General features: G+C 38.9%; 1 long non-coding RNA gene across 12 annotated transcripts in view; it reads right to left on the reverse strand.

Moving 5' to 3' along the window:
- The window catches only part of LOC144310200 (uncharacterized), an 807232-nt gene that overhangs the window by 686195 nt on the left and 99246 nt on the right, over positions 1-21791 (reverse strand). For 7 of the 12 annotated variants that reach the window (XR_013375882.1, XR_013375879.1, XR_013375880.1 and 4 more), the window contains 4 exons: positions 10404-11638; positions 9255-10027; positions 7215-7349; positions 6336-6928 (listed from right to left, as the gene is read on the reverse strand). The exons of the other annotated variants lie outside the window; for them this stretch is intronic. This is a non-coding gene — a long non-coding RNA (uncharacterized LOC144310200). The remainder of the gene's footprint in view (positions 1-6335; positions 6929-7214; positions 7350-9254; positions 10028-10403; positions 11639-21791) is intronic. 12 annotated transcript variants of the gene reach the window in all.

Genomic DNA, 21791 nt, shown 5'->3' on the forward strand with positions numbered 1-21791 from the left:
TTCTCACTTTCAGTAGTCAAACAGACAGGACTAACTAAATGCAAGGTTCTTTTACATCTGTTATCACTTTAACTGACAATGTCACCTGTGAAAGAAGTAAAACAGTCTCGAGGATGGTAAGTCAGCCCAGAAGTGACAAAACTGTATTCAAACCCTTACTTCAGGCTTTGAACCACTGTTCTTTCCACACCCAGATAATTCCTGTGACTTGGATTCTCCAGAGCTCCCTCCCAAATATTCATGAGAAAGTAGGGTTTTTCTTGGACCTGCAGGTCTTGATCACAAAGAGCCCCTCTCCTGAAGGCAACCACAGCTCTCTGGAAGAATGGGCTTTTCTTTGCCTCTTCCAGAGCTCAGCATTTTAAATATATCCCTTTGCCAGTAATTGTTGAGGTCAGAAGGGTGGAATAAGAGAATGATGAAGGGAATAATTTTAAGAACAGATGGCAAAATATTTTTTCAATATGTAACAAAAAAAGCAAAGCAAAAGGCAAATGAAAAGAGGAAAAAAAAAAAAAGAAAAGAGGAAAAAATATTCTCAACCTATATCACAATAATGTCAACATCTCCAATATGTTAAAAGTTTCTATAAATAAAGCCCAACAATCCTATACAAAAAAAAAAAAAATAGGAGTCACAGAAAAATAAACATAACAACTCTTAAATGTGTGAAAAAGTGCTCACTCTTGCTAATAAAAGAAAAATGAAAAGTAAAACTACAGCTAAATAGAATTTCACACCTATTATGTTCACAGCTAAATAGAATTTCACACCAATGAAGGTTGACTGCACACATATATACACACAGCCGCATGAACATGCACACGTGCACGTGCACACACATGCTGTATTGGTGAGGGAAAAACAGGAGCTTTGATACTTATTGGTAGAACTTTCAGATGGCACGATCCCTATGGCAGAAATTTTAAAATGTCTAGCAAAAAATACATGCATTTACCCTTTTGCTCAGAAATCCCAAAGACATTAGCAAAAAATAAGGTGATAGGAACCAACTAGCAAAAAACTACAAACAATACAAATGGCCAACTAGGTGACTAGTTGGATAAACTTCCATGCATTATATAAAGAAATAAATGAGATCTACATACAGCTATGGAGTTATCATCAGAAAATATTGTTAATTTTAAAAATGCAAGGAACAGAAAAGCATGTAGAGTATATTTCCTGTCATTTAAGAAAGGAATATGTGTATGTAAATGAACCTGCTTCTAATTTTTAAAATACATGCCTGTACTTTTTTTAAGGTGCCACATAGGGACAAGCGAAAGAGAGTCAGGGTAAAAGCTAGACTTATTTGAATATCTCTTGTTTTTCAGCCATACCTTTAGAGCTCTGAAAATGTTTTAACAAGTTGTATTGAAAAAAATCAGAGTAAGAAAAAGTACCTCAAAATTGAAAACTAAATGAAACAAAGAATCTAAATATGTATTACATAATCAAAAGACATCATTCCAGTGACTTTAAAGTATAATTTGACCATGAATTTCAAGTGGGTATATCCTAAGGTCAAAAAGAACTGCAAAGATATATTAGTTTTGAGTATTTGTACTGTCAGTATCAACTCAATGTATTTGTTCATAAAAACATGTTTTTCTTAGAACTGTCTGCAGAAAAGGCCTCTGCATAATGACAAACCAAATACAAAGAGCCCAGTGTCCAGACTCTGGTCTCAAAATACCTTTTCTCACTGATAGAAAGCATTTGCTCCTTGGAGAAATGGCTGATTGCAGATCTAAGCACAGGAAATGAACAAGATGAGCCAGAGACAAATAGGAAAGCGTGAGTCACCAAGACTTCCAGGGATCACATCAAAGGACACAGAAGCCAACTTGAAGGAAATTCCACTGGCTAAAGATGGGGCAATTTGAGCATAAAAAGAATACCTCCTGTTATTGACTTAAACATATTGATCATGTTAAAATTCATGTGTTTATAATTGTATTCTTTTTGAAAAATTTGTCATTGCCATGGTTTAAATATTTGTATCCACCTTCCAAATTCATATATTGAAATAATGCTCAATGTGATAGTATTGAAAGGTGGAGTCTTTGGGAAGTACTTATACCATAAGGACAAACACCCTCATGAATGGGATTAGTGTTCTCATGAAAGAGACCCCACAGAACTCCACGGTCCCTTCCACCATTTGAGTACACAGAAGTCTGAGACCCAGAAGATGGCCTTCAAATCATCATGCTGGCACTCTGATCTCAGATTTCTAGCCTCACAAACCATAAGGAATAAATTTCTGTTTTTTATAAGCCACTGAGTCCATGGTATTTTGTTACAGCAGCCTGAATGAACTAAAATAGTCACTGCTAGAAGATGCTAGGAAACTAAACTAATTATTTCAAAAACTGAAAAATAAAAAGGAGAAAAATCAAGTATTTGATTAATACTTGAAAAATCAAGTATTAATCAGTTTAAAAGAATAAAGAGAGAGAGAGGAAAATAAAAGTTCTTTTCTGAAGAATTCCAGGTTAAAATATGAATGAAAAGTGGACTCAGAACATCACCACTTTGCAAAATTTAATAAAATGATAGATCTGGGCAATGATTATCAATGGCCAATTAAACTCCTAGATGGGAAGCTGGTGAGGAATTTTATAAAAAGATGGAGTTGACCATATCTGAACCCACTGATAAGTTTCAACATCAAAAAGAGATACAAAAAAAAAAAAAAAAAAAGAGAGAGATACAAGCAGACATTCTGTACCTCCTGATGGAAATACTCAACACTATGAGATATAGATTTAAAGGGAGAATCAAAAGGACTCAGCAAGTCATTGGTGATTGGATTATCAAATGTTATCCTAACCGAACTAATCCAAAAATTGTAAATAGACTTCTAATGCTCTGATGGCTTTCATGACCCTGAACAGAAGATAAAGGTGCCAATGATAAAGCAGATTTTTATTCTAGAAATGCAAGGATGGTTCAAGAGTAGAAAACAATCATTTCACACAATATGGGTAAAACATTGTATAAAATTTAAATACTCATAACAAAATCTTAGGAAACTAGGAAGAAAAGGAAAAATTTTTAACCTGATACACAGTGATTTCTAAAAGCATACTATAAAATTTATACTTAATTGTGAAATATTAGAAACATTGTTTTTGAAGTCAGGAAATGGACAAATATGTCCTACAATCACTTTTGAGGTCTTAGTTTGTGGGGTAGGTCAGGAAATGGAAATGAGAGTTAAAGATTAGAAATAAAAAGAAAAAATGGATTTCATATAAAAATTAGGTATCATCCTATGGATTATACAGTAAAACAAAACTACTGCAACTAAAAGGATAATTTAGAGGATTCTGGATAAGATTTCTAATAAAAATAAATAACATACCTATAAGCCAGCACTAACCAATTAGAAAGTATTATAGAAAAAAATTCAAGGTCCTTAAGTATTATGAAGAAATAAAGCTATTAAAACATATATGACTTGTGGAGTTAATACAATAAAAATCATTGAAAGATATAAAAATGTATAAATTTACAGTACATTTATAAATGAGAAAATTAGCACCATTAAAAATTCAAGTCTCTCCAAATTAATCTATAAATTCAATGCAGCTACAATTAAAATCCCTACAGGGTTTTTCATAGAGTTGACAAACAGATCCTAAAATTCATATTGAAGGAGAAAGATCCAAGAATTGCAAAGACAACTGTGAAGAAGAATAAGAAGAGGAAATGGTTCTAATATATATTGTTGTGTAACAAACCACCTCAAATCTAAGTTGTTTGAAACAACAATTTATTTTGTTCACAAATCTACAGTTTGGGCAGATCTTTTTTTTTTTTAAGATTTTTTTTTTTTAATTTATTTATTCAGAGAGAGAGAGGCAGAGACACAGACAGAGGGAGAAGAAGGCCCCATGTAGGGAGCCCGACATGGGACTCGATCCCTGGTCTCCAGGATCACAACCCAGGCTGCAGGCAGCACTAACCTGCTGCGCCACCAGGGCTGCCCCAGTTTGGGCAGATCTTGGTAGAAACCTCTTATCTCTGCTCTGAGAGTTATCAGCAGAAGTTGAAAGTACTGCTCAGGGCTACTACCATCTAAAAGCTCATTAACTTACCTGTATGGCCATTGATGCTGACTGATGGCCAGGACCTAGGCAGGGCTGTTGGCTGCAACACCTGTACTTGGCCCCTCCACATGGTTGCTTGGCTTCCTCACAACATGGTGACTTGATCCTGAGAGACCTATGTGGAAGTACTTTATAATCTAGCCTTAAAAGTCACATAATATCCTATCTGTTTGAAATAGCTAGTAAAGCCTTTCCAAAATCAAGAAGTGGGGAATTAGATCTCTTGATGGGAGAAGTGTCTAAGAATTTACAAACAAGTTTTAAAACCACCACAAATATGTTTCCATAAAATATAATATTTAAACTATAGCAACTAAGCATGTCCTAGTGATACACAAGACATGGGTTGGGATAGCATAATTTGGGATGGGATGGGATGGGATGGGAAAAGATGGGATACGATTAGATGAGGAACCAGTAAACAGTCACATGTACACAGATACTTGAAACAAGAACTGACATTACCAATTGGTGAGGAAATGATGCACTATTTATTAAAATGTGCTGCTACACATGATATTCATTGAGGAAAGAAATAAAATTAGATCCTTACAGAAAAATAAATTATTGGTGAAATAAATGTATAAAACCTAAAAACAAAAATCAAAACTTAAACAAGAAAGAAATGTAAAATAATATATTTATAACACACTGATGGCAAATTATTTTTTAAAGGAGACCTCAAAGAACACCAATCATAAAGAAATAGATTGTGAATTCTTCCTAAAAGTAAATTTTCAGTTTCTATATAACTAAAGATACCATTAAAATGCAAATGACAGGCCATAGCCAGAAGAATACCTTTTACTGACAATTGATTAGCATAAGAACATATAAAGAACATTTAATACTCAATAAGGAAAAGGCAAATAGCTCAATAGAAAAATTAGCAAAAACTACACACAGTTAGTTCATAAAAAAGGAAATATGATGAAAAAATACATGAAAAGTTCCACAACTTTCCCATTTATCAAGAAGATGTAGTTAAACAACTGGGAAATACCATTTTTTTACCCAAAAACTTGGCACTTTTTTAAATGAAAATATCAAATGTTGGAGGGATCATGTGTACACTACTGATAAATAGATATTTGGACAATATGACAATATATAATAATGTTAAAACATCCAAGCCTTGCCAACCAGCAACACCACTTCTCTAAGCTATGTACTTTAGAGAAATGCTCACACACACATGAATAAATTAGCAAACATGTTAATGGTTTATGAGACCAAAATAAACAAATACATAAATAAATAAGAGAAAACGCTTAAGTGTTCATCAGGAGAGAGGGATAAATTATCTTATATTCAAATAATGAAAAATTTAACACTTAAGTGAAAGAACATGATTTATAAGTATGTTGAATTTTAAAAGCAAGTTGCAGAAGGATAAGCACTGCATAATATACCACTAATGCATTTTCATATTGATACATACTGATGTAGTAAATGTATAATATTATGGAAGTGTAGGATATTTGCCAAGACAGTAGCTTTCTTTGGGAAGGAGAGGAGGGCAATGTGGCTGGTAGGGGTACAAAGGAGGCTTTACCAATATTTCACATTTTATAGCATAATAATAATTCTAAATATAAAAATCTGAAGCAAAAATAATAAGATGTTAAATTTTATTATTTCTAATTAATGGACAGAGGTATGTGTCATATTACTTTCATTATCAGCTCATTTATATTAAACATGTTAAGTGCCAATAAATTTAGTTATTGGACACTTTGTGGCAAGTATAAGAAGCTCAAGTAACCCAGATCAGATAAAAATGGATATTTAGACTCCCAGAATCTCACAACAGTTTGAAAGACCAACCCTGAGGAGAAAAAATTTTCAGCAGATCTTTGAAACAAAGTTGAACCAAGAGGCGTGAATGCCACCCAGATTCTCTCGTCCACTCTGCTGTCTACATTTTTCTGCATGTAATACTGCCATCCTCATTACAACTGCTAGTACTACTGCCACTACTGCTAACCATAAATACTTACAGAATGATTACTGCATACACACTGATGATCTAAGCACTTTACATTTAGTGACTAATTAAATCCTCAGAACAATACTACTTTATGGATGAAGAAACTGAGGCTAAGCAAGGCAAAATTATCCTGTCCAAGCCACATAGCTGGTAAAGAGTTAAAAAGGCATTAAACCCAGGCAGCCATTATTATTCCTGATTGCCAGAAATTGATTTTTACCAACCTGTAGAAATAGAAGTATTGAGTATTTTTTTATTTGTTTTGTTTTGTTTTGCCTCATACTTTCTGCTCCTAGAAGAAGACAGATGCTCTTTCTGACCTCACATTTAAAAATCCAAGGGAAGAGCTGTGATTAGCTGATGTTGGGTCAGGCGCTCCTCCTGAACCAATCCCCTGTGGCCTGTAGGGGGCAGCACAAGAGGTATAAGGAAGCATGGAACACAGTGGAAGTTTCCATGGAAACCATAATGTTAGAGTACGAAAAGAGACTAGCAGAGAAAATGAAGGCTCAGTTTCCCAAGGCAGGAGGGAAAAATAAGGATGAGAGGCTGAGTAGATAAATAATAGATGCCCACAACATTTTAGTATTTAGTGTTAAGTATTGAGCGTGTTGCTTTTTATACTTTTCTGTTTTATCTAAAACAGGTACAATGAGCATGTGCTGTTTTATAGTTTTAAAAATTTTAAGTTCTTTCAGCAGTTGCCCTTCTTTGAATTCTTCTCCTCTTCTCTTTTCTCCTCCCAGAAACAGATTCTGGCACTTTGTGTTGGAGAATGAATGGAGTCAATGTGTCCTACACAGTCTCTGAATTCCTCCTGAAAAGTGTAAAATGTTCTCTGTAAACATCCCAGAGTGAAGAAATTAGGAAAGTTATTTAAAGGTCATGTTTAAAAGTTGTTTAAATGACTAATTGTTTTATTTTCTTTATTTTTGGAATCATGGTGATCAAACAGATAGAAGTAGTGTGTTACAGACTCAGAGATGTAGATTCAAATCTTGGCTCTGACACTAATTGGGAAACAATCATGAATATGTCTTAATCTTCCTTATTTTATCCTAAGTTCATCATTTTAAAAATGGGGTATATAATAATGGCCTCACCAGTTTGTCGGGTAGCAGATGGTATCTGGAAGGGAGAAAATCAGAATGGTAAGAGTTTGGTCCAGGTGGTAAGGTAATCATAGATTTGTAGAATTTGTCACTTGTCCAGAAGAGCATCAGTGGTCTTCCAGAATTCTGTCAAGTAAATGGAGATGCATTTCCAGGCTTTTTTTTCCTCTTTATTCTAGGAGAGGAGTTAAGTCCCCTCAGATGTGTGCTCTGGCAGGGAATAGGGCCCCTAGAGAAGGAACCTACCCATGGTGTCTTTGCCTAGCATCCTCGCTAGAAAATAGCTGTCTTTAGGGCATGTTTCTGCTAGAGAACATTCTCTTACACGTCTGAAACCAGAGCCTTAGAAAGAGCCTCCTATTCTCCTTTCATAGCCAGGATTCAGTCCAAAGACATTAATAATGAGCTGTCTTGGACACTAATTTCTTTCTGCTACATTAAAGAGGCAGACAAGATAGAAAGCTGTGTCTTAAGAGAGTATTCAGGAAGAGCATTTTAGGTTCTGGGGTCTAGTATGAATTGTTCATACATGTGGTGGCCAAGAAGAAAAGAGAAAAGAGCATCCCTGGGAGGGAAATAGATTCCAAACTGAAAGGGTCTGGATCTGTGATCAGCAAGAAAGGCGAGATGAGAACACAAGTTGAATGTTTGACTCATCTGCTGGGGACATTAATCTTTCAGACAGAGGGAGCAACAGTTCATTTCAAAGACTTAACAGAAGTTCGTGGTTGGCCTTATTCCCCAGGCTGAATTTCAGAGTGGTGTGGAAGGCCAGTGGGAGTGAAAGAAGATGAGATTTAGAAGGCGATGTGGTCATGGAGGTAATGGGAGTCTAAACTTGGGAGAGTGCAGGTGAGGATAGAAGGAAGTGAGCCATCTCAAGAGACATCTGGGAGTCTGAATTTGTGGAGCTTGTGACCATTTGGATGTAGGGAGCAAGGAAGAGAAACACGTCAAAAATGAGTCCTCAAGGACAGGCTGGAGCACCTGGAAGAGTAATGGTGCATTTGCTGAAAAGGGGCATCTGGACATAGTGGCACGTTGCAAAGAGTAAGGAGCCCCAGAGATAGTTCTAGACATGGAGGGCAAGTATTCCTGTCCCTGTGGCAATGGAACTCCCACAATAAATAAATACACTGCCTCTCATGTATATAATAGTCTCTTGTGAATTTGGTCACCATAAGATATCCCCACAAACTCCAGGTAAATTCATAATGTTGGCGATGGAGGAAGAATAGTGGAAATTACAGAAACTCCCTTGTGCTGCCCTCTTTCCAGATTTGACAGAGCTGCCAACACATATTCCTCTCCATTTCTCTGTTTAATGTCAACAGGAAACTGAGAGTTTAAGTCTCATAAATTACCACATGAAGGGTGAAAATAAAATGGTAGGGGAATTCAAAGAAAAGAGAAGTTGTCATCATTGGGGAAGACAAGGGATGTGACCTGGGGGTCAAAAGGCAAGCAGGCTCTGGATTATCAGAGAAGACGGTAACTTCTTGATTTTAGAATAAGATGGGAGAGGGTATCAGGATGAAAATCTGAAATAAAAATGAGAATGTCTAAGTGTACAGTAATCTAGTATGCAGTAGGCACTCATTAAAGGAGTCTTTGATCTGGGTCTAAATCTCAGTATGGTTGAAGCCACAAGTATCCCTTTGCTTATTTATTGAGCCCATACTCTTCTAGTTAACAAGGTCCTGCCTGTTCTCCCAGTGCTGTTTGTCTTATAAAGGGAACTACTTTTTTTCTAATTCAATACCTCTCATTTGGAGATGAAGGACTTAACAAACCACTATGTATTGGGAGGAAAGGCTAAAGCTGCTCCTAAACCAGATGAACTAGGCCTGGAATGGGGCAAAGAAGCTGGACAAAAAGAAACAAAAGCCAGCACATCTGTGGGCCTAGGGAAAATCCCCCTGGCACATACTGAATAAATACTCGGTCAATTACCACTGAATGAATGAGTAAGGGGATGAATTAAGAGTCACTCATTTTAATAATAATAGCTCATATTTGTAAAGGACTAACCTGTCATAGGCACTGCATGCAGTGATTTATAGTCATCTCTTCCTCTTTGGTTTTCCTCTTTCTTTAAATATGCAGCTAGGGAATGTTCCTAACATCACACAGCTAATAAGACATGAAACCAGGACACAAACCAATGACTGCATTTATTGCAATCCCACTAATCCTGTTCCTATATCATGTTTTATTCCAAAATATTTAATCAGCAGATATTTACTGAGCACTTACTGTGTGCCAGTCACCTACTAGTATTGGGGACAGACTGGTGAACTAGATAGACACTGCCCCCTTTGTGGGTCCTGGAGTTGAGAAGACAAAAGAAGGCAATGAGATGCTAGTCACATCTGCAGCCCAGTACTTCAGATGTTGATAGTTGCTATGAGAGGAAAACCAGATGGTGTGATTGACAAGGACCGGGTACAGGTCTACTTTTCAAAGAGTGGTTGGGAAGGGATTTTGGAAGCAATGACATTTAGAGAATATCTGAAAGTTAGAAGCCTGTCCTGCAAAGAAGCACCAGAAGTCATTTTTTTTTAACCTCTAGGGGAAAAACAGCAAAATAGTAAGCATTTCCATGGTAATTTTAATTCCCAAGCATTTCTGCATGCATTATTTCACTTCCTCTCACTGGGATAAGGCTTTGGAAGTCATTCTACTTAGGGGTCCTTTCCACAGAATATCTCCAGCTTTTTGTCCACTTTTCCCCAATCACCATTTCATTCCGTTAGTTAATAATTGCAGGTCATCCGCAGGGCTGATGTAAGGGGCAACCACCTCTGGGAGAAAAAAAAAATTCCATTTCATTAAGAATCAATGAGGAGTGATGCCCAGCACCAGGGTGAGGAGTATCAAAGTGAAAGGTTGCTGACCACTGTCCAAAAAGCAACTGGTTGCTCTTTAAAGAAAGCCAAATATGGCCTGCCTAATGAGCCTTGAAACTGAGCAAACACATTCAGAGTCCACATTAGAGGCAAGCAAGCGCAGGGCAACAAAGAGGGGATCATTAAACACAGAGACTGGCCAGGACCCTCTCTTCTGTTGGGGAGGAACTCAGCAACCCTGGTGAGCCATCTTGGGGACATGTAGTCAGGATGGGCTGGGACACAGCATCTCCCTGGAGAAGGCATGCCCAAACCTCCCTCTCCTTCTTGCCTCATTTAATTCCTGAATCCCTCCTCCTTCATTCCACTTCTGGACAACCAGAAAAGTTTCACTAAGAAAACTCAAGAGATCATCAGTGTATGACATGTGAAGTGCCACTGTTAACAGGGCAGCGACCACTAATCCATCATGGCACCCTTTCGCTCAAGCCTACAGGCAACCTCAGAATCCCTCTCAGAACAAATCTACAGGCAGCTACTATTGTGAAATAAGATTTGGAACACAGTAAGAAATCTATGTGGCACTCCTGCATTCTAAACCATTTCAAAATCTCCATCTCTAATGTTGAATGCCCAACAGCTCTCTGAGGGCACTGATGCGTCTGAGATTACTGGTTATAGTATAACAACCCCTCAGTGAGCACCTACTGCATACCAAAGTACTCTATTAATTCTCTCCAGTCTCTCTACTCACTCACTCCCACTGCAACCCCATAAGGTAGGAGATAATATTAGCCCCATTTTACAGACAAGGGAACCAAGGCTCAAAGAAGTAACTAACAAAGACATGAAGCTGGTAAGTGATTAAGCCCAAACACAAACCTAGATTTTGACTTATTCCAAACTTGGAGCACTTTAGACTACTCTACATCACAGTTAATTCTTTAAGATGATGACATGAGACACTTAAGAATGAAAATTTCTCCATATTCTACTAAACATAAACCAAATACCAATAACCAGTCCTCCACTAGACACGTTTTCATTTCTAAACTCACAGTGACAACAGCAAGATCCACAACTACCGAGGCAGATCTTCTTCCCTGTTGAACACCTTCTGAGAAGTAAAGCCACTTGTAAAAATCCCTGAGGTAGTGGGCTAAGATCAGACCCATCTAAACTTGAGTTAGGTCTTCAGAGAACACTCAAGTACAGCGGACTCCATCCCTTCCTTCCTTTACTCAAAGTGCAACAGGACCCTGGCTGCCAATGGCGTACCGGCTCCTCTGCTGGGCAGGGGGCTACACCAATGAACAGTGCCGGTGGAACCTCTCATCTAACAGAAGACACAGACACTAAATAGACAAGTGCATGGAAAATCACATATTTACAGCTGCCAGCTCTCGGGGCCCTGTGAGAATAAAACAATGGGCAGTTTAGTTTTGAATGCGGGCAGGGTGGGGTCAGATAATTCTTCAGATGGGCCTGAATGGACAGGTCCAGTGAAGCATCTCAGAGGACTCCAGGGCAAGCAAGGTTCACATGAATTAACAGGGCACAATATTGCTGCAAAAGAAAGAAGACAGAGAACTTCTTGGTCCCCAGTTTGGCCAGGAACTTGCCCTGGAGCCTGGCACAGGGGAGCGGAGTGGCTGTCGAAGCACCCACTGCTCGCATCCCACTCCACTGGTTCCCAGGCAAGGGAAGGCCTGTCCTTCAGGATGACTAACACAGAGACATCTCTGGATACCCAGCCTCAGCTTTCTTTCTGTCCCTCATGCATTAAGGTAAATTCATTCACCACCAGATTTTCCCAGAACACTGAACAGATGTCTATCATCTGCTACAACAGGTAAACTGAAAACATGTAGAGACTAGAACTTAAAACCTTAGCCAAACAACAGCATTTTTAGTGGAGTCCATGTGTTAATGAAGCCCTAAGAAACACTCTCCTAGAAAAAAATATAATAACCCTTCCTAAATACTTTATTGTCTACCCTGAGATGGGATGCTTACAGCACAAAAGTGTTTTGCAGGCTCTCGTTCTCCAGAGTTGGACTCATAACTAGATTTGAGCATTGTGTGTTTAATACTTAGGAAACAAGTGTTTGAGGGCAGAGGCAGCCATAAGCCCCAGATAAATCTGAGGAAGAGTGGGAAAGAGCTCAAGAAGCCCTAAGTGTCGATCTTTTCTGGTTTCCTCAATGGATATGCCCCACATTTACTTGAACAGTCTCATTTCCTTCCTTATATTAAATGAAGTTGATATACAAAATGTAAAACTATACATACTTTAAAAAAATTGAATTGATGAAGATAATTTCCACCCTTATCCATGTTGGAGTAACTAGCATTAGACATTCTACACAGCCATCAACAGCGGAAAAAATGGGCGAGGACACATGAAATGATGGTTTTCAGACAAATAACAGCAAGTATCACAGAAATAGATGAGATAAGCCCTATAATTGCCCCAGGCTCCTACCTGGAGGCACTTTCTGGACTACAGCATAGGACAGGAAACTGACAAAGCATGGCAGTATCACTGAACTGAAGAGAGAGATCAAAGTTCAGAAAGGTGGAGAATTTTCAAGGCAGAGTATAAGAGAGTACTCGTGATCATAGACATGTTGTCTTTTTAAGTTTCTGTTTCTTCATCTCTAGAATGGAACGTTTCTATTTAACCCACAGTGTCACTTGAAGGACTGTAAGACAATAGCAATAGCTATCGTTTACAAAAAAAAAAAAAAAAAAAAAAAACTTACTATGTACCAGCTACTGTTCAAATTTATTATGTTTACTTTGAACAACAACCCCCAAGGTAGACACTAATGCTGCCTCATTTGACAACTGAAAAATCAGAAGATTGTTGTGGTGGGCAACCTCTAAGATGGCAACCGTGACCCTGACTCCTAGTAGTCACACTTTTGTACAATCCTTTCCCCTTGGCTCTGGGTCAGACTTAATATGATTTCTGAGATTAGTTTATAAAAACACTCTGGTTTCCATCTTGGATATCCATCTCACTCCCTCTGAGGCACCCTACAGAGTCTCATGTGGCAAGGAACTAAGGGAGGCCACATGAAGAACAAGATGCTCATTAGGCAATAGCCACTGAGGAACTGAGATGCTCATTCTGACAGGCCATGAGGAAATGAGTCCTGCCAACAAAACTTGGAAGTGGATCTTCTCCAACTCAAGGCCTTAGATGAGACCACAGGCCTGGCTCACAGCTGAAACAGAGGACCCAGCTCATCCATCCATGTTCAGATTCCTGATGTACAGAAATTGTGAAAAAATTAATGTTAGTTCTTTTTGGCCGCTCATCTTGGGGGTAATTAGTTACACAGAAACAGATAACCAAGACGAGTGATATTAAATTATTTTCCCAAAGCCATGACAGTGTAAGTAAACTAGCAACCAACACCAATCAGGCTCTCAGTAAAGGGTAATGATTGTGATTAAGATGATGATGATGATGTTAATGATGAAGATGGTGGTAACTGGTGATCTAAATAGCCCAAAAAATTTTATGTTAAAACTCTGGCTAAAATAGCTCTCTGGATGAATTCTTCAAAATGCATCTTTCTTCTTAAGAAAAAGGAACAAAGACCAAGTCTGCTTTCTCTAGTTTCCTCTGGATGCAAAGAGGTTCATCACAAAGAGCCTCATGCCTACTCCTTCCAGACGGGATGGAACTGCCCGACAGTGTCCAGATCTCACTGGAGAAGGTTCTGGTGTTGGAATGAAATAAATATGCATACCAGAGGGAATCCAAACTCCAATCGCTGGGCTTTTTAAAAGCTCGTATTTGTATATTTGATGTGCAACCTAATTAGACCAGAACATCTTTAATTAAGTGTGTCAGCCCCAGTGGAAGCCACAGAGTTCAATGCTAATAAAGCTGATAAAGGTTTTTGTTTCCCAGACTTCTTTTATTTAATGCCTCAACCATGTTAAGCCAATCTGTAACATATGGGCAGTTCTCCCACTATGGATTTATCATTTGGGTGTTTCTTTCTGTGAATTAATGCAATCAAACTCCTGCCAGTGTTAATTATTTTTCTCCAAGAAGCAAATCCCAGAATTTAGCAATAACCAGCTGCGATTTACTGCTGGCAGTGCAACAGAAATGATGGACTCGTGCTGTCTGCCACTGCCCCAGGCAGACGGAAAGAGGCTTCTGTGCTCTGGGGCTGACCTCAGCTTTCAGTGCTTCCAGACACACACAGAATTCTTGGCATTTGCCAGCCTTACCACCCTTTCAGGTGCATAAATCTCAGGGTTTGCAATAATCTGTCATTCTAGAAGTTTGGCTGGTCACTAGGAGACTATCTACCCAGCAGACTCCCTCAGGTAGAATACACTGTCTGCCTGGACTCCTTTGTCAGGTCTTACCAATAGAACAAAACTCCTTAAGACAAAGTCCTAACCTCTGGGCCTTTCTAGTGCTCTTCCCTGTAACTGGAATGCTTTTCCCTACATTGGCCCATACTGGTTAATCATTCATCCTCCCAGGCGTGGCTTAAATGTCACTTCTCTCTGTCCACTCCATTTAACAGAGTTCTCAGCCACACTGAAACCCTTCCTTAGTTCCCTATTTCACTGAAGCCCTTAGCACGGATCAAAATTACCTTTCTTTATTCATTTGTTTACTTTATTATCATGTGCCCCCATCAGAGAATATTAGCTCCCTGAGATGGAGTCATACAGCCTTATTTAGTGCTACATCCCCAGCTCCCAGGACTTGCAGGAGACAAGAGTAAAGAGTAGGTGCTTGGTCAATAGCCACATCAAGAATGGATAAGATTTAAAAAAAAAAAAAAAAGAATGGATAAGATTTCGGGATGCCTAGGTGGTTTAGCAGTAGAGCACCTGCCTTCAGCTCAGGGCTTGATCCGGGGTCCTGGGATGGAGTCCCACATCAGGCTCCCTGAAGGGAGCCTGCTTCTCCTTCTGCCTATGTCTGTGCCTTTCTCTCTCTCTCTGTGTGTGTGTGTGTGTCTCTCATGAATAAATAAGTAAAGTCTTAAAAAAAAAAAAAAAAAAGAATGATGAGATCTCAAAGGAATGGCTGTGTGTCTCTTCTCCCCAAGTCCTGCTCTGCATCAGAAATACTACAGGTTCCAAATAACTGCAGGGGTTCTTCTGATGACTGATTGAGAGAGTTACCCACAGCCAATAATAGGACAAATAAAAGTCAACAACAAGACAGAATACGTAGCCATACTAAGCTCAAAAGTGAAGTAGATCAGAATTTAAAATAAGCAAATTGGGATTTGAATTCTGGCTGTGTGGCCTCAAGCAAGTCATTTACCCTTTCTGAATTTCTGTTTCCTTATCCATAAGAATGAAAACAACCATCACCAAAAATGTGTGAGAGCATAATTGGTAAGTGATGTTGTTAAACAAATGTTCTTTGGATCCGAACTGGAGGAAAATCAACCTCAGGAGACAAAACGGTATTGTCCTTGAAGATATCCACATATAAAGGTAAATATATAAACACCCAGCTAAATGATTAAATTATGGTGGAGGCCCACAGGAATATAAACAGCCCAAGGACCAATTCTTTAACATGCTATGTCTTGCTGAAGATACTTCAACATAGCTGCATGTGTCATCATGTAAAGAAGTTCCTAGTTCTGGGATGCCTATTTAAAAAGGAAAAAGACTAGACTTCCTTCACATTTACCTTCATATCTCTTTTCACTCACTCCAGCACTCCTCAGTTTCCCAGAATGGCTTGGCTGTTCATGGACATTGGACATGAGATGCTGATAGAACAGTGGTGTAGATACCACAGGCCCTTTAGGGTAACCAGTGAGTCTGGCAAGCTGCAACCCAAAGACAGCACTTTCTTGCCTGGTGACAGGAAGCATTAAGGCTGCTAGGAAGCAGAAAACTCAAAGGAGAAGGGAAACTGTCATTCATTGAATATCTACTTGAGGTTTCCACTGAGCTGGGCACCTTACAAACATTATGTCTTATAAACTAACTGGAAGAAGAGAATAAAGAGGTAGAGAGTCAGAATAGCACAAAGAGCAAATTCCAAAGCCAATAATGTTTTCCATTTATCCATCTGTTCATCCTTTCAACATTTATTCAGCTCCCACTCTGTGCAAGACAGAGATTTGCCATCTGTTTTGTGAGCCGTCTAACACATAAAGAGGAAGGGTTATGCTCCTCTCCATGCATGTAGCTGGGGAAAAAAAGGTTCTAGAAAAATAGCCCTCTTAGGGAACTCAAGATCTCAAGTCTGCTTTCTATTAGCTGAGAGGCCCAGGAAGAGAGGAACTGACTCTCATACCATGATCCCAGGCTATCCTGCTCTCCTCACTCTGATCTCTCCATGAATGGAAATCTAGCCTTCCACCAAACAGTAAGCACTGAGAGGCAAAGTTCATGCTATTGGTAGCCCAGTGAGTCTTCAGAGCCTAGCACACCATCGTCCATGCCATTTGTGCTCACTAATATCTACTGAGTAAATCTTTTCACTAGGTTCTCGACATGATCATTCTTGTTTTTCAAGTAGTTCCATCTTCTTCCCATGTAGACAAATGTAGTCCACCATGACAGGTGGATCAGGCTCTGATCCACATTTCAGGCCACTGTACCCCTGCTTGAATCACCCCAGGGCCAAGTGCCAGACTACTAGACACTCCTATAGCCCAGAGCCCACTGGAATAAATCAAATGAGCCAATCCTAAGGCTCTTAACCCTGCCTCACATATCCCTTCCCTCAGTAACCACAACAAAGGTTCCTGCTTGCCTTTTCTTCCCACTCTCTCTGACTCCAGGCTGGCTTGGGTCTTCCCCGTACGGCCTTTGTGCATGTGTGCATACCTTTTGTTTCTAGGGATCTGTGAGTGTTTACTTCCCCCTCATGACAGTCAAGTCCAAGTCTGTGCATCTTACCACGTATGATTAAAACAACCCCAGGATCCCCTTAACACAGACACCTAAAAATATGGAGCAGAAGAAATATACAGAGGAGGTCCTCAGAACCATGGGTGTCTGATCAGGGTCTGCGATCCTCATTAATGAGGATGGTCTTTACCTCAGGAGCAGCAGAACGACATGGAAAGCTTTGAAATCAGAACTTTCTGGTTTGATTAGCATGATTAGATTGACATTATAGCAAATGTTTTCTGAGCTCATCAGAACTAGAAAATATCTATCTCAGCTTTCTGTCTCAGGAAAATAAGTTCCAAATATTTGGGGTCATAATGTTTTATATCATGAGCTTTGCTATGTTGAGAAAAGAGGGGCAGTGATATGCACATACAGCAGGGTTTAATCTAAGTCTCATAAAATTAAATTGTTACTCAGCAACTTGCCCTCCCTGAACAAAATCACTAATAATACTCATCAGAACTCATGAATAACATTCATCAGAACTCATGATGTAAACCTTTTTATAACATGCTCAGATACCAGCTCTGAAGGGCTTACAAGCATTACCATGATCTTTCCACAGGCTTCTGGGTTCCAAAGTGAGCCTGATATACAGCCACAAACTGCAAATACCCATCTCAAACCCCTGATTAGGTTGACCATTCACACTTACCCAAAACTGGGAAGAGAGCTGAATCCCCTCTTAAAGCAAGCAGACTTAGAGTAAATGAGAAAGATGAGTATGTTCTGATTTCCATATTATATGCCCAATGTAAGCAAAGCTGATTTTATGACCATTCTTTCTCCTAATATCTTCCTTTTACTCTCAGTTTTGAAATTCTTAAACTCAAAAAAGTGACATTTACTAAGCACTGACACCTATCAAAACCTAAAAGATCCTGAGTATCCAGAGTAATGTTGAAAAAGAAAACCAAAGCTGGTGGTATCACAATGCCTGACTTCAAGCTGTATTACAAAGCTGTAATCAGGGATCCCTGGGTGGCGCAGCGGTTTGGCGCCTGCCTTTGGCCCAGGGCGCGATCCTGGAGACCTAGGATCGAATCCCACGTCGGGCTCCCGGTGCATGGAGCTTCTCCCTCGGCCTGTGTCTCTGCCTCTCTCTCTCTCTGTGACTATCATAAATAAAAAAAAAACAAAAACATTAAGGTTTAAAAAAAAAAAAAAAAAGAAAGCTGTAATCATCAAGACAGTATGGTACCGGTACAAAAACAGAAACATAGATCAATGGAATCGAATAGAAAACCCAGAAATGGACCCTCAACTCTACAGTCAACAAATCTTCAACAAATTAGGAAAGAATAACCAATGGAAAAAAAGACAGTCCCTTCAATAAATGGTGTTGGGAATTGGACAGCCACATGCAGGAAATTGAAACTGGACCACTTTCTTACATCATACACAAAAATAAACTCAAAATGGATGAAAGACCTAAATGTGAGACAGGAATCCATCAATATCCTAAAGGAGAACAGAGGAAGCAACCTCTTTGACCTTGGCCACAGCAACTTCTTGCTAGACACAACTCCAAAGGCAAGAGAAACAAATGCAAAATTTAACCATTAGGATTTCACCAGGATAAAAAGCTTGTACACAGCAAAAGAAATAATCAACCTAGCTAAAAGGCAACCTACAGAACGGGAGAAGATATTTACAAATGACATATTAGATAAAGGACTAGTATCCAAAATCTGTAAAGAACTTATCAAACTTGATACCCAAAACACAAAAACCCAATCAAGAAATGGGCAGTAGACACAAAAAGACATTTCTCCAAAGAAGGCATACAAATGGCTAACAGACATATGAAAAAAAAAAAAATGCTCAACATCACTTAGCATCAGGGAAATACAAAACAAAACTACAATGAGATACCACCACACACTGGTCAGAATGGCTAAAATTAACAACTCAGAAAACAACAGATGTTGGTGAGGATATGAAGAAAGGGGAACCATTCCTCTTACACTGATGAGGGGAATGCAAACTGGTATAGCCATTCTGGAAAACAGTGTCGAGGTTCCTCAAAAGTTAAAAATAGAACTACCCTAGGACCCAACAATTTTACTGCTAGGTATTTATCCAAAGGATAAAAAAAAAAGTGATAAAGGGGCACATGCACCCCAATGTTTATAGCAGCAATGTCCACAATAGTCAAAATATGGAGAGAGCCCAGATGTCCATCAACAAACAAATGGATAAAGAAGATGTAAGGTGAATGAAATCTTCCTACTTGCAACCATCTGGATGGAATTAGAGGGTATTATGCTAAGTGATATAAGTCAGTCAGAGAAAGACAGTGAAAGCCATATAATTTCACTCATATGTGAAATTTAAGAAACAAAACAGATAAACATAAGGGAAGGGAAGGAAAAATAAAGATAAAAACAGAGAGGGAGACAAAGCATAAAAGACTGTTAACTATAGGAAACAAACTGAGGATTGCTGGAGGGAAGGTGGGTGAAGGATGGGGTAAGTGGGTGATGGGCATTAAAAAGGCCACTTGAAAAAAAAAAAAAAGGCCACTTGATGGAATGAGCACTGAGTGTTGTAGGCAACTGATGAAATCCTAAAGTCTACTTCTGAAACTAGTAATATATTGTATGTTAACTAAATTGAATTTAAATTAAAAAATTTTAAAAACCCTTGGAGAACTTTAAGGTGGCAATAAAACATTAAATATTTTTAGAAATATATATTCATATATTAGATTATATACAGTATAAATATATGAGAGCTTCTGCTCTCAAAGCCATCTTGCATTCTAATGCAGAAGCAAGTCTGATAAATACAATTAGAGGAAGATTCTTAGAACAAGGAACAAACTTCTCTACGAAAACATCAGATATACCTGGCAGGGTGTGTGACTGGGGCACTGGACAAGGGGTCCATTTCTTTGAAAGCCTAAAGGAGCCTTTAGGACCAAAGTTGATTCATCCCCTTGATGCTGACCATAGATCCAAGGGCATGAGTAGGCCTAGAAAACATATCATCCTGGGGCAAGATTCACCCAAAAACCATAAATGTAGTCTGAGAGCAATGTTGAGGAAAGGAAGGTGAGAGAACAGCTACCTATGGCAACTTGCAGTTACTTGGGGACCCATTCTGGGACCCTGGAGAGAGACAAAGGTATTACAAAAAGCATCTAGTTAAACAAAAGAGTTAAGAAACTAAGGTTGCTGGGGTGTCTGGGTGGCTCAGTCAGTTAAGTGTCTGACTCTTGGTTTCCACTCAGGTCGTGATCTCAGGGTTGTGAGATCGAGCCCCACATCATGCCCAGCATGGAGCCTGCTTGAGATTCTTGCTCTTCTCACTCCTGTCTCTGCCCCTCCCTCTACCTCTCTCTCTCCCTCTTGATGGAAGGAAGGAAGGAAGGAAGGAAGGAAGGAAGGAAGGAAGGAAGGAGCTCAGAAAGCCAGTCATCCTGGCTTGAGGACTCTGAGGCGCCTCAGGAGCACAATTCTCAGTCGGGGTAGAACAGGCATGAGGGGAGAGCAGCTTTCACTATAAGCCAGGAGACTGGGAGAGAGGCATGCCTTATGGGGCTATTATGGAAATGTTCTTAGAAATAGCTTTATCCAGTTGAGTGTGGTTTGGGACCATCTTTCTAGAGACTTTAGTGTGTTTTTAGAAAATCGCATTTCCCAAACTATGTATTTCACTTGTATAAACAATAAAAATGGACAGAGGGAATCCAGAGACCTATCTTCATGTTCTTGCCCTGCCATGAATGGGCTCTATAATCATGGGTGGCTCAGGTTTCCTTTCTGAGCCTTTGCTTACTCATCTATTAAATGGAGAATATGGAATAAAAGGAATAATACTTCTATAATAATAGCATCTAATGAGCACCTTTTAGTGTCAAGCCCCATATAGGATATGGAGATGTACAGAGACAGAGAAAGATAAATACAGATATAGATGCTATCGTATATTCACATGACTATTCTCACATAGAATTTTTATGTGTATATTTAATATATTTACATCTATATTTAAATTATATTATACATATATACATAAATCCTATGATAACCTCATGAGGTATGAATGTGTCATTCTTATCAGAAGGATTAAGAACCTTTCTATAGATCACAAACCTGTAAGTGGTAATAGTGAAACTTTTTAAAGCAAAGGCATCCAAAGGCCATACCCTTGAACTTTCAACCACATAAGATTATCATGAGGGCCAGAAAATAAATAAAAGAACTGTGTATACGAAATCCTGATATACTCTAAAATTCTGGAATATTATTACGTTTTTTAAATAATAAAAAAATAAACAGGCCTTTCCTATTGCAATTTTATACAACACCCACTGCTTTTATTTCTTTCTTTTTTTTTTCCCCCACTGCTTTTCTTCTAGCATCTTCCATTCTGCATTCTGGCAATATTCATCTAACGTTCAAAGTTTAAAAAGAAAGATGCATCCACTTCTCAAATGCATTTGTGATTATTTTTCTATTATTCCATACACTGTGTTCTCATAAAGCCATCTCCAATACATCTTCTCTTGGTATCTGTGTCCTGGTTTATCTTCTCCTCACACCCTGTCTGCTCTGAGCCTTATAATGAAACCAAAGGTTAAATGTTTGTAGACTCACTCAACACCCACAACATTAAAACAATTGGATGGGAAATAATCTCATCTCAACATGCTGGGGGAGATGTGCTAGACACCCATTAGAGTTAATGGAAGTTACTGCCAAAAATCAAGGTGAAGGCTCTGCTCCCAAGGGCACAATGGCAAAGAGAAGAACAGGGGAAATTTAAATTGGAAAAACTCCACAGCTACATAAAGGAC

Source organism: Canis aureus, chromosome 3 (genome assembly GCF_053574225.1).
Source record: "Canis aureus isolate CA01 chromosome 3, VMU_Caureus_v.1.0, whole genome shotgun sequence".
NCBI lineage: Eukaryota > Metazoa > Chordata > Mammalia > Carnivora > Canidae > Canis > Canis aureus.